Source organism: Bombina bombina, chromosome 8, assembly GCF_027579735.1.
Source record: "Bombina bombina isolate aBomBom1 chromosome 8, aBomBom1.pri, whole genome shotgun sequence".
NCBI classification, from domain to species: domain Eukaryota; kingdom Metazoa; phylum Chordata; class Amphibia; order Anura; family Bombinatoridae; genus Bombina; species Bombina bombina.
In genome coordinates, this window is record NC_069506.1 from 242307398 (window position 1) to 242325516 (window position 18119).

Consider the following 18119-nt stretch of genomic DNA (forward strand, 5'->3'; position numbering starts at 1 on the left):
AGGCGGCAGCTAGGGAAACCAGAGAGTTGGAATTGTTGTGTCTTGTGTAAGGAAATGTCTAATTTTAGCGATGTTTTTAAGGTGAAACCGGCAGGCTTTAGCCAAGGACTGAATGTGAGGAGTGAAAGAAAGATCTGAGTCAAGTGTGACCCCAAGACATCGGGCATGTGATGTTGGGGTAATAATGGAGTTGTCAACAGTTATAGAGACATGGGGGGTGGAGATTTTTGAAGAAGGGAGGAAAATAAGGAGCTCAGTTTTGGAGAGATTTAGCTTGAGGTAGTGAGAGGACATCCAAAATGAGATATGAGAGAGACAGTTAGTGACACGGGTTAGCAAGGAAGGAGATAATTCTGATGCAGAGAGGTAGATTTGGGTATTGTCGGCATACAAATGATAATGAAACCCGTGGGACTTTATTAAGGAACCTAGTGAGGACATGTAGATTGAGAAGAGAAGGGGACCAAGGACAGAGCCTTGCGGTACCCCAACAGAAAGAGGTAACGGGGCAGAGGATACCCCAGAGAAGGCTGCACTAAAGGTATGGTTAGACAGATAGGAAGAGAACCAAGAGAGAGCTGTGTCACAGATGCCGAAGGATTGGAGGGTACAGAGCAAAAGAGGGTGGTCGACAGTATCAATGACTGCAGACAAATCAAAGAGGATAAGTAGAGAGAAGTGGCCTTTTGATTTTGCTGTAAGTAGGTCATTGGTAACCTTAACAATTGCTGTCTCTGTTGAGTGAAGGGGGCGAAATTCAGATTGCAGTGGGTCAAGGAGGGAGTTTAATGTAAGGAAATGGGACAGATGTGCATATACTAGCTTTTCAAGAAGCTTTGAGGCAAGAGGTAGTAGGGAAATAGGGCGGTAGTTGGATGGGGAGGTTGGATTGAGAGAAGGTCTTTTGAGGATAGCTGTGACTAATCCATGTTTAAGAGATATGGGAACTATACCAGTGCTGAGGGAGAGGTTGAAGATGTGTGTGAGCATAGGGGTAAGGGTAGAAGAGAGGGAGGGGAGTAGTTGTGAGGGGATGGGCTCGAGGGGACAGGTAGTGAGGTGAGAGGATAGTATAAGGGCAAAAACTTCATCCTCTGTAACAGGGGCAAAAGAGCTAAATTTATGGCTATGTGGGTTTTGGATGATTGGGAGCTTTTGAGGGGGTGGGAGACCGGTAGTATGTTGAGAGCTGATTTCAATTCTGATGGAGTCGATTTTGTTGTTGAAGTAGCTGGCAAAATCTTGGGCTAAGAGAAAAGTTGAGGTGGGAGGTGGGGGTGGGCGGAGAAGAGTATTGAATAAATATACCCCATAGTGTTTTCAGCTAGGACCAATGTTTTATGGTAAATACTGGAACCAACCTTGCCCCCTTATATCCTTTACCTTCTATGAATAAGTGGCATTTTAAAAGGGTTAAAATCCTTTGAGACATTCCTTTCCTTGGTGGATATATACAGTGCATGAGCCCCTTTATACGATCTGCATGTTTTCAGCCTGGCCCAACAAGATATTTGGTAAAAAATAAACTGGTGCTAAACCTGTAATCTCATGTATTTTACATTTTACGTATCAGTGGTATTTTGAAAAGATTAAATACTTTGGGCCAATGATTTTTGTGCGGCTATATAGGGGTAGATTACAAGTGGCTTTCTGCGATTGTTTGCCCTCTGTTTTAATTGCGTTGATATTACAAGTTGAGCAAAATCTTACCGTGTTTTCAGAGCTGTGGTTAACTGTTTTCTGAAACTAAAAAGTGTCACAAAACACATCATAAATACATTACAAAGTACAGTTACACTTATAATACCACCATCTACTAAAAATTATACAAAACAAATATTGCACAAAAAAGTTATAATGGCTCAAATATATGCCATCTCAGGCATTAACCTCTTAAGGACCACAGCACTTTCTGACCGTTTGGGACCAGGGCTATTTTTACATTTCTGCTGTGTAGGGTTAATTTTAGCTTTAGTGTAGTGTAATAGACAACCCAAAGTATTGATCTATGCCCATTTTTATATATTTCATGCCACCATTTCACTGCCAAATGCACTTTAGGTTCCTCCCTGAAATTATTTACAAACAGCTTGTGCAATTATGGCGCAAATGGTTATAAATGCTCCTTTGGGATCCCCTTTGTTCAGAATAAACAGACATATATGGTTTTGGCATTGCTTTTCGGTAATTAGAAGGCTAAATGCCCCTGAGCACCACACTTGTATTGCACAGCAGTGAAGGGGTTAATTTGGGTAGCTTGTAGGGAGCTTGAAGGGTTATTTTATCTTTAGTGTAGAGATCAGCCTCCCACCTGACACATCCAACCCCTTGATCCCTTCCTGACCACTCGTCTCAAACAGCTCTCTTCCCTTCCCCACCTCACTATTGTCGCCGCCATCTTTTGTACTGGCAGAAAGTCTGTCAGTATAAAAATAAAAAAGGTCTTGTTTTTTTGTTTTTGTTTTTTTAAATTATATATTTTCTGCAGTGTAGTATCCCCCCTTACCACCCAACTTCCCTGAGCCCCCCCAAACAGCTCTCTAACCCTCCCCCACTAACTATTTGCCATCCTTTTTGGGGACTGGCAGCTGTCTGCCAGTACCCAAAATGCAATAAAATTGGGCTTTTTTTAAGTTATTCCCACTTTGTCTGTAGTGTAGCTGCCCCCCCCCTCAATATCCTACCCTCCCAGATCCCTTTCCCAACATTATTTCCCCCTCCCTCTCCCACCACCCTCTCTCAACACTTCATAGGTGCTCATATGGGCAGATCACGGCCGTGCGCGCCCATGAGTGATTACACACTGCTGGCCGGTAGTTTGCCAGCGATGGGCCTCCCTGCCTCAATATCGAGGCATACCTTGAAAGCAGATGGAAGCGATCAGGATCGCTTCAACCACTTGAAACCCCTGATGAGGTACAGGGTACGTCTTTGGTCGTTAACAACCTTTTTTTGTAGGATGTATCCTGTACGTCATCGGTCATTAAGGGGTTAACATAGAGATACATACAGATACATGTCTAATGATGTATAAGTATATTTATTATATATATATATATATATATATATATATATATATATATATATATATATATATATATATATATATATATATATATATATACACAGTAGGGATGGGTGAATGTGTACATTTCCGAATTTGAATGTTAGAACGAATGTTATAACCGAAATTCGAATTACAAATCCGAATGTTGATACAAACGAATATTCTTAAAAATTCTATAATTGAATGCTATTTACAGTTTTCGAATGTCACTTTCGAATTCGAATGTTTATAACTAGATCGAATGTCCACATTCGAAATTTCGTATTTAACATTCTATTTAACAAATACTATTCAGAAGTTCAATAGTTCATGTGGTAGGAATCTAGTAAATTGATACATAATAGATACAAATATATCAATTTGAATGTGTCTATTTCGATCGAATATTGCATAATTCGAATATTACATTTAAAGAAAGCATTAGAAATACTATTACAAACATATAAATTCAAATTTTTCGAATTCAAATATTGCAGAATTCGAATATTACATTTAAATAAAGCATTATAAAAATACTATTACAAATATATAAATTCGAATTTTTCGAATTCAAATATTTCATAATTTGAATATTATATCTAAAGAAAGCATTAGAAATACTATTACAAATATATAAATTCGAATTTTTCGAAAATAATATTTTCGAATGTAATTGTAAAATTTGAAACCGAATATTTGAAAATCGAATGTTAGAATGTTATGTAAACATTCAAAATTCGATTCGAATGAACAAATGTGTTAAAATTTGTTTCGTTTTTTGAATGTTTCGAAACATTCGCCCATCCCTAATATACAGGTATTATTATTATTTATTATTTATTTGTAGAGTGCCAACAGATATGTATATGTACATATAGGTAAACCTCCAGAACCACATTTTTATTTTATTTTTTAACTTGCAAAGCCAATGCAGAATTACTAGGGTAAAAATCACAATTTTTGCACAATAAATTTGTTGTCTTTTTTTTGTCTTTTTTATGACTTTTTACACATTTTTTCTTAGTTTTAATTTTCATATTTTTGCACGTGCATTTTTCACATAACGCCTACTTACTGATACAATTTTAATTCAATTGTCACCTTCACAAATTGCAATTTTGCGATTTTACATATAAGCTCATTAGTATTGTTAAGTAGACAAAGGTTTTAAAGTTTTTTTATTATTAGTTTTATCTTGTCCAGTGTGGATCCACACAAATCTATTGTATGTAATAAACAGTATTTTTACTTAATTTTGTATCTGTATTGTCAAAATAAACATATATTGTACCAGAGATATTGATTACACACCCACCTTGCCTTCAGGCCCTTTGAACACACCATATACATATCTATTTATTTTTTTGGCTAGCTATGTAGCCTTTGTTCGAAGCTACAGGTAATAGGGGTCAAGGCGCTATATCTACACACCCCCAGTGTTATACTTCTACTATTTCCTAGTGAAGATAATAGCAGCCAGACCATTATCCATAATATGGAATCACTTAGATCACTCAGACAGGAGATTGACTTTGACACTCTCAAAACTAATAACAATATAGGAGATGATGAATGCATAGATGCACAAACACTATTTAGAGAATTTGAAAAATTGCTCATTTCAGAGGTAAATTGTAAGGTAGTGATGTCGCGAACCTAAAATTTTCGGTTCGCGAATCGCGGACTCGAGCTTCCGGTATTGTTCGCGAACGCGCGAACCGCCATTGAATTCAATAGGCAGGCGAACTTTAAAACCTACAAGGACTCTTTCTGGCCACAATAGTGATGGAAAAGTTGTTTCAAGGGTACTAACACCTGGACTGCTGCATGCTGGAGGGGGATCCCTGGCAAAACTCCCATGGAAAATTACATAGTTGATGCAGAGTCTGCTTTTAAGCCATAATAGGTCTAAATCAACTAACATTCCCAAAGTGGCTGTCTCAAAACATCCCGGACAGAAGATAGATTGATAGTGATAGATAATAGGATAGATAGATATACATAGATTGATAGTTAGATAGAATCGATAGAAGAGAAATAGATAGATTTGTTAGATATATAATTACCCTAATAAATTCTAATAATCAAACATGCGTTCTTGGACCCAACTAGCTTGTGTTAATTAGTACTTTTCTTAGCACTTTAATCCCTGTTCCCCCCCCCTATCGGGGGTGGTCTATATGGCCTGCCAGATTACCCTGAAAAATTATAATAATAAGACATGTGGTCTGCTACCTATTTTAACTAGGTTGTGTTTTAAGTACTACCATTCTTAGCACTTTAATCTCTGTAACTCCCCCTATTTGGTGAGGTCTATACGGCCTGGATGATTACCCATACAAAATATAATAATAAGACATCTGCTCTTGGTCTGCGACCCATGGTAACTATGTTGTGTTAATTAGTGAAGTCCTTCGCATTTTAATAGCTGTTACTCATACTCACCCTATTGGTGGAGGTCTATATGGCCTGCATGATTACCCTTACAAAATATAACAACCAAACATATGCTCTTGGACCCATGGTAAGTAGGTTGTGTTAAGTAGTACTGTTCTTTGCAGTTTCATACCTGTTACAACACCAAATGGTGGCAGGTCTATCTGGCCTTCATGATTAGCTGCACCCAAACCCAAAAAAAAGGCTTGGAAGGCTATAGAAAAGTGCAATTCTAGCGCACGAGCAAACTGAGGATTAAGATCATCAACAATCAAGATTTTTTTAATTTTAATTAGTAACTATACTGTGACCAAAAATTAGGATTGGTGTAAATAGTTGGAAAAACGGCCTGGCACAAAAGGATGGCAGGCAGGAGGTAGATGCAATTCAAGGACACTAGGAGACTGATTACTGACAGTCTAAACAGTGATGATTGACAATTTTTGCAATACTGTTAACAGAAATATGATTGCTGACAACAATTGGCTAGGTGGGTCTGGCTCACAGCAGGCTGCAAGGCAGGAGGAAAGTGCTATTCAATGGCACCAGCAAACTGAGGATTCAAATCACAGCAACTATTACCAGAAATTTTAATTTTTAATTATTAGAATACTGTCACAACAAATATGATTGGTGTAAATATTTTTTAAGTAGGCCTGGCACACAGGCTTGGAAGGCTGTAGAAAAGTGCAATTCAAAGGCACGAGCAAACTGAGGGTTAAGATTATCAACAATAAAGTTTTTTTTAATTGTAATTAGATTTTTTTAATTGTAATTAGTAACTATACTGTGACAAAATATTTGGATAGGTGTAAATAGTTGGCAAGACGGCCTGGCACAAAAGGATGGCAGGCAGGAGGGAGATGCAATTCAAGGAAACTAGGAGACTGATTACTGACAGTCTAAACAGTGATGATTGACAATTTTTGAAATACTGTTAACAGAAATATGATTGCTGACAACAATTGGCTAGGTGGGGGCCTGGCTCACAGCAGGCTGCAAGGCAGAAGGAAAGTGCTATTCAATGGCACCAGCAAACTGAGGATTCAAATCACAGCAACTATTACCAAAAATTTTAATTTTTAATTATTAGAATACTGTCACAACAAATATGATTGGTGTAAATATTTTTTAAGTAGGCCTGGCACACAGGCTTGGAAGGCTGTAGAAAAGTGCAATTCAAAGGCACGAGCAAACTGAGGATTAAGATCAACACTAAAAAATGTTTTTTATTTAAATTAATAACTATACTGTCTGGCTGTGACAACAATTATGATTGGTGTAAATAGTTGGCTAGACGGCCTGGCACAAAAGGCTGGCAGTGGCAGGCAGGAGGTAAATGAAATTCAATGGCACTAGGAGACTGAATATTTGCAGTCCAAAAAATTATGTTTTTTTATTTTTCTATTACTGTTACAAGAATTGTGATTGGTGCCACTAATTGGCTACTTGGGCCTGGCAGACAGGCTGGCAGATATGAGTCGTGGATGGTAGGTAGGGCAGCAATTTAACACAGTATGCTGTGTAAGTGACAAAAACACAGGACTGATAGAAAATTAAGTTACATTACACTAGCAAAATATTTTAAAATTTTAGATTTTAATATTAAAATTATGTTAAGAAGTGCAATGCACATATGACTCTATGAGTGGTCGCACTGGCTGGCTGCTACGTAGGGCAGCAATTATAACAACAGTATGCTGTGTAAGTCAGATAGACAGTTAGACACAGGCCTGATAGAAAATACAATTAGATTACACTAGCATAATGATTTAAAGACTTTTTTTGGAAATTTTAAGAAAAAGGTTAAGCACATACATATGAGTCGTGGCTGATAGCCTTGGAAGGGCAGCTATTAAAAACAGTAGGCTCTGTATGTCGGATACACACACGCCTGATAGAAAATACTATTAGATTACACTAGAAAAATGATTGAAATTATTTTTTTGGGGGGGGAATTAAAAAAAGGTTAAACACATATGAGTCGTGGCTCATAGACTAGGGAGGGCAGCAAGTAAACACAGTAGGCTCTCTATGTCAGCAAAACACACAGGCCGGATAGAAAATTATATTACATTACACTAGCAAACAAATTTAAACTTTTTTTTTTTTATATTAAAATTAAGGTGAAAGAAAAATAGATATGAGTGCTGGGTGGGTGGCTGCCTGGCACAGACCAATTAACCAAAAGAATGAAAAAAAAGAGGTATATTAATGCTGAGTGAGCCTGACAGACACAGGCATAATAGTAAATGTAATTAGATTACACTAGAAAAATATTTTTTTGTGTTTTTTTTTAAATTAAAAATAATGTTATAAACGGATAACACTGGTGGCTGCTGGCTGGCACAGAGCAATGAACCAGAGTATATGCTGTGTGACACTGGCCAGATAGAAAATGAAAAAAAATTACACTAGAAAAATAATTATATTTTTGGGTTAGTTAAATTTAAACTAATGTTGTTAGGGAGATATCAGTGGTGGCAGTAGTCACAGCATATGCTGTGAGCCTTAAACACACAGCTGAAAGCCAGGCAAATGCTAATAAAAAAAAGAAAAAAAAAAAAAAAACGGCACAAAATATAGCCCTAAAAAGGGCTTTTTGGGGTGCTGTGCTTGCAGCAGAGATGAGTGGAGTCCTTCTGGACTGTAAATACACTAGCCTAGCTATGTTTTTCCTATTAATGTCAGGAACAAAAACACAACACGTCCTCTCATTAAAAAAGCAAGGTCGTTATGAGTCTAAAATGGCGGATTCCGAGTAGCTGGGAGTGTCTGTGAGGGAGTGTCTGATGTTGATTGGCTCTAATGTGTCAGGCGGCTGTGACATAAAGGGTCAAAGTTTCCACAATGATGACACATAGGGGCGTATCGAACATCGCCATGTGTTCGCCCACAAACGCGAACGCGAACAAGCTATGTTCGCTGTGAACCGTTCGCGGGCGAACAGTTCGGGACATCACTATTGTAAGGCAGAAATATCCTTCCTAAAGAAATGTCTAGAGTTAAATATTATCCCAAAAGGGCTATTAGTAAACAAAGATTGTGCTTTTCCAATCACAGAGGTTCATCTCTCCGCCAAGTGGAGAGAGACCCTTATAACAGCATCTAGAGAACTAATCAACATCATTATAGAATATAGGGAGGCCCTCATTAAAGAAATTGATGGGGATATCAAGGAAGACGAGGAGATTCTGATGAACCTAGAAAACTCAGGTATGGATATTTCAGAAGGGAGGAAAAAGTTAATCAAAAAAGTAACAAAAGTTAGGGAAGATTTAATTACCAAAAAGATGAAAAAATTAAAAAGAGAAATTGAAGAGAAGAAAAATAAGGAATATATAATGACAGAAGAAGAAGATAGTAATCAAGAGACTGAAACAGTCAACATTAGAGAAGTAGGTAATAAACTCTGGAAAATGGGAGAATGGTAGCACATAAAGACAAACTTTATTCTGCAAACTACTCCCACAGAAAAAATTCTGGAAGAGGAAATATGAACCAAAATTTCCAAAAAAGACCAAATGACAATAAATATTACAACCCACAGAGAAATACATACAAAAGCAGGAATAATACATTGTGGGCGAATAGAGGAAATTATAACCAATATCACTATGGAAATTGGAAGAAACCATATTACAGAAGAGACTTAAATTATAATAGATCCCACAGAAATCAATGGAACTATTGAGGACAAGAACGAGGCTGGGATTATAAAGATGAAGGCAACTACGATTGAGACCAATATGATCAAGATAGTTATGGAAGGAGAGAAGATCATTATACAAATAGGAGACAAAGGAGGAATCCAAATATGGATATAATGATCCAAAAACATATGACGACAGATATAAGAGACAAGGAGAAAGAAAAACTTATGATAAGACATATTCAAGATGGAACTACCCAAGCACCCATGTCAAACAATTTGAAGACCCAGAAGAATACAGAGGTCAAAGAGGGGAGAATAGGAAAAGATGTAATGAACAGATGAAAACACCTATCCGAAACCAACAGAGGGAAGCTCCATCAGTACAGATTCCATCATCATCAACTTTTTTAGAACAAAATCAATCTGTTGCAAAAAACAAAGAAAGATCTCAGATGAAGAAGAAAAAAAACACAGAGTTGGGAGGGGGCATCCCATCAAATACAAGAAGAAGACACACAGTGGAAAAAGGGGAGGAATCCGAATGAATAAACAGAGTAAAGAAAAAGAAAAACCTCAAAAGGAAGATGGACATAAAACCAGTGATGGAATATTCAATCCTAGTTCATATGAACTAACAGAGGACGAAAAGAAAGTACTAAAATATGGTCTTTCGATTGCTCCAAAAAGAAGTTTGGACAAATTTCATACATTTATAAACACAAAAGAATTTATAAGAAAACTGACTTTAAAAAGGTTTTTGATGAGGTCTCCATTAGAAACAATGGCACCTAGGAGCTATAGCATGGGCATAATACAGGACCCATTTATACATACTGATCTCAAACCAAAGTCCAATTTTTATCCAATAAACAACAAAGGTAATGCTATTGAAGCATTCAAGACTATTGTCTGCAAAGAGATAAAGGATATTAAGACAAGGGAACTGAAGAACATAAAATATAACCTTTCAAAGACACAAATGGAAACGATTAAGAAATTGGAAAATAACAACAAGCTGAAAATAAGACCAGCAGACAAAGGAGGAGGGATTGTGATCTTGAATCGTGAGGATTATACTAAAGAGAAAGAACTAATATTAAGCGATAAAATGACATATCAAAGACTTCTAAATAACCCTGTGGAAAATTATCAGACCAAACTAAAAATCCTTTTAGGGAAAGCCAGAACAGTGGGTATACTGAATGAAAAAGAATTCAAATACATTGACATTTAATATCCAATTACCCCAGTATTGTACCATCTGCCTAAGATTCCCAAAAGTCTTCATAATCCACCTGGAAGACCAATTATATCTGGGATTGGTTCACTAACTAGCAACCTCTCAGAATATGTAGACAAGAATCTGCAAAAATATGTCCGGTAATTACCATCATTTTTTAAAGACTCAACACAAGTATTAAATTTGTTGGATAATATCAGCTGGGAAGAAGGATATGTATTGGCAACGTGCGATGTATCCTCGCTATGCACGAGCATCCCACACAAGGGAGGGCTAGAAACCATCAAATATTTCTTGGAGAAAAATCTAGAAGTCCCAGAGGAACAGAGTACTTTCATACTGGAAAGTATACAATACATCCTATCCCACAATTACTTTTGTAATGAAGGTAAATACTACAAGCAGACTTGTGGTACAGCGATGGGGACCAGGTTCACGCCGAGTTATGTGAACTTGTATATGGGCAGATGGGAGGAGATTTTTTTGGGAATCCTGCCCAGCCTACGTGGACCTGGTCCTATATTGCAGATACATTGATGACATTTTAATCATATGGAAAGGGACAACAGAAGACCTTGAATACACGATAGACGTTATGAATCAGAATAGTTATAACTTTAAATTCACGCACGAATGGAGTCTAAAAATTATCACCTTCCTAGATCTAAGAATTTAAATAATAGATGGTAAATGGGCAACGTCGACTTTCTTCAAAGAGGTTGACAGCAATAATTATATTCACAACTTGAGCTGTCCCCATAGAAAATGGAAAGAAAATATCCCAAAGGGACAATTTCTAAGAATCTGAAAAAACTACTCTGATATAAATAAGTGGGAGGAACAAGCTGAACATCTGAAAAGTAAATTTATTGAAAGGGAATACGATGAAAACCTGCTGGACCAAAAATTAGAAGAAGTAAGAAAAGTGGAGAGGAAGGAACTTATGAAATATAAAGATCGCAAAAGACCAGTCAATGGGGATGAAATATTGAATGTCCCAATGATAACTGAATTTAGCAGCAATAGATATATTTTGGAAAACATTTTTACAAAACTTTGGTCCTTGCTGAAAGAAGATGACATCATTGGAGATAAGCTATCAACATGACCCAAATTCATCTATAGGAAGACTAATAATCTAAAAAATAGATTAGCACCAAGTGTGCAAACAAATAGAATTTCAAGAACCAATGATATCTGTGGGAAGAGAATCAAAGGATTCTTTCCATGTCCCAGCTGCAAGGCCTGCAAATGTGGCAAAAAAACTAATAAATTCCAATCCAACTATACCAAGGAATCATTCAAGATCCAAGACCTTATCAGATGTAACGATAGAGGAATAATCTATCTGATCGAATGCTCCTGTGGGCTTCAATATGTGGGGCAGACCTCGACCTGAACATAGACACAGTCCATTATAACCACTTTACAACCAAACATTAGGGTAATATAAAAGATCTAAAGTTTTGTGGTATACAAAAGATTAAGAAAAATTGGAGAGGCGGTGACTTTCAAAAGAAGCTACTCTCAGCTTAATCAAAATGGATATTTCAACTCGACTGCCTACATCCTAAAGGGCTGAACAACAAGAAAGATCCAGGCCATCTTCTAAAAATCACACATGTGATTAGACACATGTCTAATTTTACTAGCAAGTAAAGAAATGCTAGGAATATATAAAATCGAATTAGCATATCTACACACATGTTTAACCTTACTAATATGTAGGTAATTGCTAGGAAGAACTAAAGAACTCCCCCTCCTCTTTCTCCTGTTTTACACACTAAAGGGTATATCATTAAAGGAAACTTGGTCCATCTTCTTATAATTGAATTACATATTTATACACATGTGTGATCTTATCAGTATAAAGATCACCACTAGGAATAGCCAAACAAATCCCCCCTATTATCCCCAAACTTATACAAGTAATCAGAAGAAGCACATTGATAAGTAATAAGAACTAGGACTCCCCTGCTTCAAAATCACTACAGATATGATCTGATTCCCACTACCGAATCCCCCTAGGAAAGGAAACGATCTAGGAATTAGAACTAGAACTAGAATTCCTATGATTAGATTGGTCTTATGATATAATCTGATCCCTATCACCTGTATCTTCCTGAAAGAAAGATTACATAAGATATGTTGCAACCTAGTTTCAATCTAGTAAAAAAAAAGACCTCTATATATTGGTATCATAGAAATCTACTATTTATTTTATACCATATGCAGATATATTGATTATTTTAGAAACATAAATCCCTCCTCAACATCTATATTCAATCATTATACTACATGTAGATGTCCCTTTTATACATACAGGTGTGAAAACTACAACACTATAGATATTCGTGGGTAATCCACTTTACAGCCGTCTATATATAGCTTAATCTACATTGATTAAACTATACTAATCCTCCTATTTCCCATATTAAGATTATCAACATACATTTATTTACATAAGCAAACAACAGTCAAATTTATACATAACTCCCCCCCCCTAATTCTTCATACAACTGCACAACAATAGCATCCTTATAAATCACAGAGGCGGCAGTCAGCTTAGATAGCAAAGACTTGAAAGAGTAAAATCTTAATTTTTTCATTTTTATTTCCAATACAAGGTCTTTTAAGTATATATAGTTAAAAGACAGATATTTATATATATATATATATATATATATATATATATATATGTCCTAACCAGATCCACTTGTATGTCTAGTTCCATTTCTATTTCTCTGATTTCACAATGACTTTTTAAATATTTTAATATTATATTTTTAAACATTGTTTTTTAGTCAATTTCAAAATGACGTTTTTGTGCAATTTACGTTAGTTAAATAATTTTTAATCAAGTCACAGGCTATAAGCGGGACCCACCATATGCATACACTTACATATATTTAATCACAAGCCAAAGAAAAACAGGCTGGGTAGAAAAAACAGGCTGGGTATATATACTTGTCTTCACTCGAAGACACATCTGCTAAAAATGACATATTTGGACTAATTATAGAGATGGTCTATAGAGATGGTCTAAAACACGCTTTGTTCAATACACAAGCCTAGCGATTAACTGCAAAGGTTTGTTTACTAGCTACGCGACTACAACCAATCAAATACCAGCTTGTCGGAATCCCCCAGCCAATCACTGAGCTAAATTCAGACACACATGTAGTAGTACACAGACCCAGCGATCAGCTGTAGGGGTCTGTTTACTAGCCATGTGCTCACAATCAATCAAATACCAGCTTGCCCGAGTTCTCCAGCCAATCACAGAAAATTGTGAATGAGCTGAACCTAGACTCGAATGTGAACGGAGAAGTCAGCCTTTCTCTGATATTAGCACGCATATACTTAGCATAACATATTTAGAGCAGATCTCCATTAACCTGGGATACATTTATGTATTTATGGAAAACATATTTATATAAAAATCGAGTGCTATAATAATTTACCCACTTCCAGGTTTACAACATCCGGTTTACCTTTGTGCCCGAATTATGCCATTTGTTTGTGAATGGATATATATAGCTGCCAGCCATTAAATAATAACCAGTCTTGATAAAGGCCTACAACTTGGCCAAAACGCGTTGACTATCTTTGAATTTGAGTTTGGACTTCTGCACTATTTTTTATATTTTCACAGGACACTGCATTTGGATTTAGAATGGATAACAAAGATATCATCATGAGTTAACAGGATTACCATCACTAAACTTCTTGCCACCAGGAAACAAGTTTGACTTTTTTTTTTCATTATTAACTTGCGGCTAGATTTAGAGTTTTGTCGGTAAAGATCCGCGTAGCTAACGCTGCTTTTTTTCCAGCGCACCCTTAAGACAACACTGGTATTGAGAGTTGTCTGAGTGGCTGCATTAGGCTCAGAAAAGGGAGCGTTGAGCAGAATTTACCTTCCCTTCAACCCTCAATAGCAGCGTTGCTTACGGTAGCGGTAAGCTGGCAAAACGTGCTCATGCACGATATCCCCATAGGAAACAAATGGGGCAGTTTGGGCTGAAAAAAAACCTAACACCTGCAAAAAAGCAGCGTTCAGCTCCTAACGCAGCCCCATTGTTTCCTATGTGGAAACACTCTCTAAGTCTGCACCTAACACCCTAACATGAACCCCGAGTCTAAACACCCCTAACCTTACACTTATTAAACCCTAATCTGCCACCCCCGCTATCGCTGACACCTGCATTTTATTATTAACCCCTAATCTGCCGACCGAACACCGCCGCCACCTACATTATCCCTATGAACCCCTAATCTGCTGTCCCTAACATCGCCAAACCCTACATTATATTTATTAACCCCTAATCTGCCCCCCAATGTCACCACAACCTAACTACAAGTATTAACCCCTAATCTGCCGACCGGACCTCGCCGCCACTATAATAAATGTATTAACCCCTAAACCGCCACACTCCCACCTCACAAACACTATAATACATATTATTAAGCCCTAATCTGCCCTCCCTAACATCGCCGCCACCTACCTACAATTATTAACCCCTAATATCCCGCCCCCAATGTTGCCGCTACTATAATAAAGTTATTAACCCCTAAACCTAAGTCTAGCCCTAACCCTAACACCCCCTAACATAAATATAATTTAAATTAAACTAAATAATATTCCTATTATTAAATAAATTAATACTATTTAAAACTAAATACTTACCTATAAAATAAACCCTAATATAGCTACAATATAAATAATAATTACATTGTATCTATTTTTGGATTTATATTATTTTACAGGTAACTTTGTATTTATTTTAACTAGGTACAATAGCTATTAAATAGTTATTAACTATTTAATAGCTACCTAGTTAAAATAATTACAAAATTACATGTAAAATAAATCCTAACCTGTTACAATTAAACCTTACACTACACTATCAATAAATTAATTAAATAAATTACCTACAATTAGCTAAACTAAAATACAATTAAATAAACTAATTTATGATACAAAAAACACTAAATTACAAAAAATAAAAAATATTACAAGAATTTTAATCTAAACACCTAATCTAAGCCCCCTAATAAAATAAAAAAGCCCCCCAAAATAAAAAAAATCCCTACCCTATTCTAAATTACAAAAGTAATCAGCTCTATTACCAGCCCTTAAAAGGGCTTTTTGCAGGGCATTGCGTCAAAGTAATCAGCTCTTTTACCTGTAAAAGAAAATACAATACCCCCCCAACATTACAACCCACATACCCCTACCCTAACCCACCCAAACCCCCCTTAAAAAAACTATCACTAACCCCCTGAAGATCTCCCTACCATGAGTCGTCTTCACTCAGCCGAGCCAAAGTCTTCATCCAATCCGGGCAAAGTCTTGATTCAAGCGGCAAAGAAGAGGTCCTCCATCCGTGTGAAGTCTTGATCCAAGCGGCAAATAAGAGGTCTTCCATCCGGGCAATGTCTTCTTCCAAGCGGCATCTTCTATCTTCTGTCTTCCGGATCCATCTTCATCCCGCCGACGCGGAACATCCTCCTTCCCTGACGGACTCCCGACGAATGAAGGTTCCTTTAAGGGACGTCATCCAAGATGGCGTCCCTCGAATTCCGATTGGCTGATAGGATTCTATCAGCCAATTGGAATTAAGGTAGGAAAAATCTGATTGGCTGATTCAATCAGCCAATCAGATTGAGCTCGCATTGTATTGGCTGATCGGAACAGCCAATAGAATGCAAGCTCAATCTGATTGGCTGATTGGATCAGATTTTCCTACCTTAATTCCGATTGGCTATAGGGATAATGTAGGTGGCGGCGGTGTCCGGTCGGCAGATTAGGGATTAAAATTTTTAATTATAGTTGCGGCGATGTGGGGGGGCCTTGGTTTAGGGGTACATAGGTAGTTTATGGGTGTTAGTGTATGTTGTAGCACAGTAGTTAAAAGCTTTATATTCCGGCTTTAGCCCATAAAGCTCTTAACTACTGACTTTTTTTGGCGGTAGGAGTCTTGTCGGTAGAGGGTTTACCACTCACTTCTTCCAAGACTCCAAATACCTGCGTTAGGCAGATCCCATAGAAAAGATTGGACACGCAATTGGCATAAGGGGATCTGCGGTAGCCTGGAGTCGTGGTAAGGAAGTGAGCATTAGACCCTTTCCTGCCTGACCAGCCGGCAGCCAAAAGCAGCGTTAGGACCCCTTAACGCTGCTTTTGATGGCTAACGCAGAACTATAAATCTAGCCGTTGGTTTGTGACATTATTCTTACATATTTGTTTTTTACAATTTTTGCACAATAATTTTTTCTACTTTTTTGTCTTTTTTATGACTTTTTACACATTTTTTCTTAGTTTTATTTTGTCATATTTTTGCACGTGCATTTTCACATAACGCCTACTCACTGATACAATTTTAATACAATTGTCACCTTCACGAATTGCAATTTTGCAATTTTACATATAAGCTCATTAGTATTGTTAAGTAGCCAAAGGTTTTAAAGTTTTTTTTATTATTATTTTTATCTAGTCCAGTGTGTATCCACACTAATCTATTGTATATAATAAACAGTATTTTTACTTAATTTCGGATATAACTATCTGTATTGTCAAAACAAAGAGATATTGTACAAGAGATATTGATTACACACCCACCTTGCCTTCAGGCGCTTTGAACACACCATATACATAACAATCTTAATTCTAGCAGTGTTTTTGGTTTAGCAAAAACATAAAATACCGCTCTACTTGTAATCTAGCCCATAATGTGTAAGCCTCTTTATAGAATCCTTCGGCTAGATTCCGAGTTCTGCGTTAGCCTTAAAAAGCAGCGTTGAGAAAGTCAGTAGTTAAGAGTTTTATGGGCTAACGCCGGAACATAAAGCTCTTAACTAAAGTGCTAAAAAGTACACTAACACCCCTAAACTACCTATGAACCCCTAAACCGAGGCCCCCCCACATCGCAAACACTATAATAAAAAATTTTAACCCCTAATCTGCTGACCGGACATCGCCGCCACTTTAATAAATGTATTAACCCCTAAACCGCCGCACTCCTGCCTCGCAAACACTAGTTACATTTTATTAACCCCTAATCTGCCGTCCCTAACATCGCCGACACCTACCTACATTTATTAACCCCTAATCTGCTGCACCCAGTGTCGCCGCTACTATATTAAATATTATTTATATTATATTAAATTAACACCCCCCTAACTTAAATATCATTTAAAGAAATCTAATTTAAAGAAATCTAAACTAATTACAATTAAATTAAATAAAATAAATTAGGAAAAAAAACACTAAATTACAGAAAATAAAAAAGAAATTACAATTTTTTTAAACTAATTACACCTAATCTAATCCCCCTAATAAAATAAAAAAGCCCCCCAAAATAAAAAAATTCCAAACCCTATACTAAATTACGAATAGCCCTTAAAAGGGCCTTTTGCGGGGCATTGCCCCAAAATAATCAGCTCTTTTACCTGTAAATAAAGAAATACAATACCCCCCCCAACATTACAACCCACCACCCATGTACCCCTACTCTAAAACCCACCGAATCCCCCCTTAAAAAAACCTAACACTAACCCCCTGAAGATCACCCTACCTTGAGATGTCTTCACCAGAGGGGCAGAAGTCTTCAATCTTCATCCGATCGGGGTAGAAGAGGTCCTCCAGATGGCAAAAGTCTTCATCCAGGCGGCATTTTCTATCTTCATCCTTCCGGAGCGGGTCCATCTTGAAGACATCCGACGTGGAGCATTCTCTT

At 36.9% G+C, this 18119-nt stretch overlaps 1 protein-coding gene across 1 annotated transcript in view; it reads left to right on the forward strand.

Moving 5' to 3' along the window:
• The window catches only part of LOC128638967 (sialic acid-binding Ig-like lectin 16), a 382221-nt gene that overhangs the window by 114977 nt on the left and 249125 nt on the right, over positions 1–18119 (forward strand).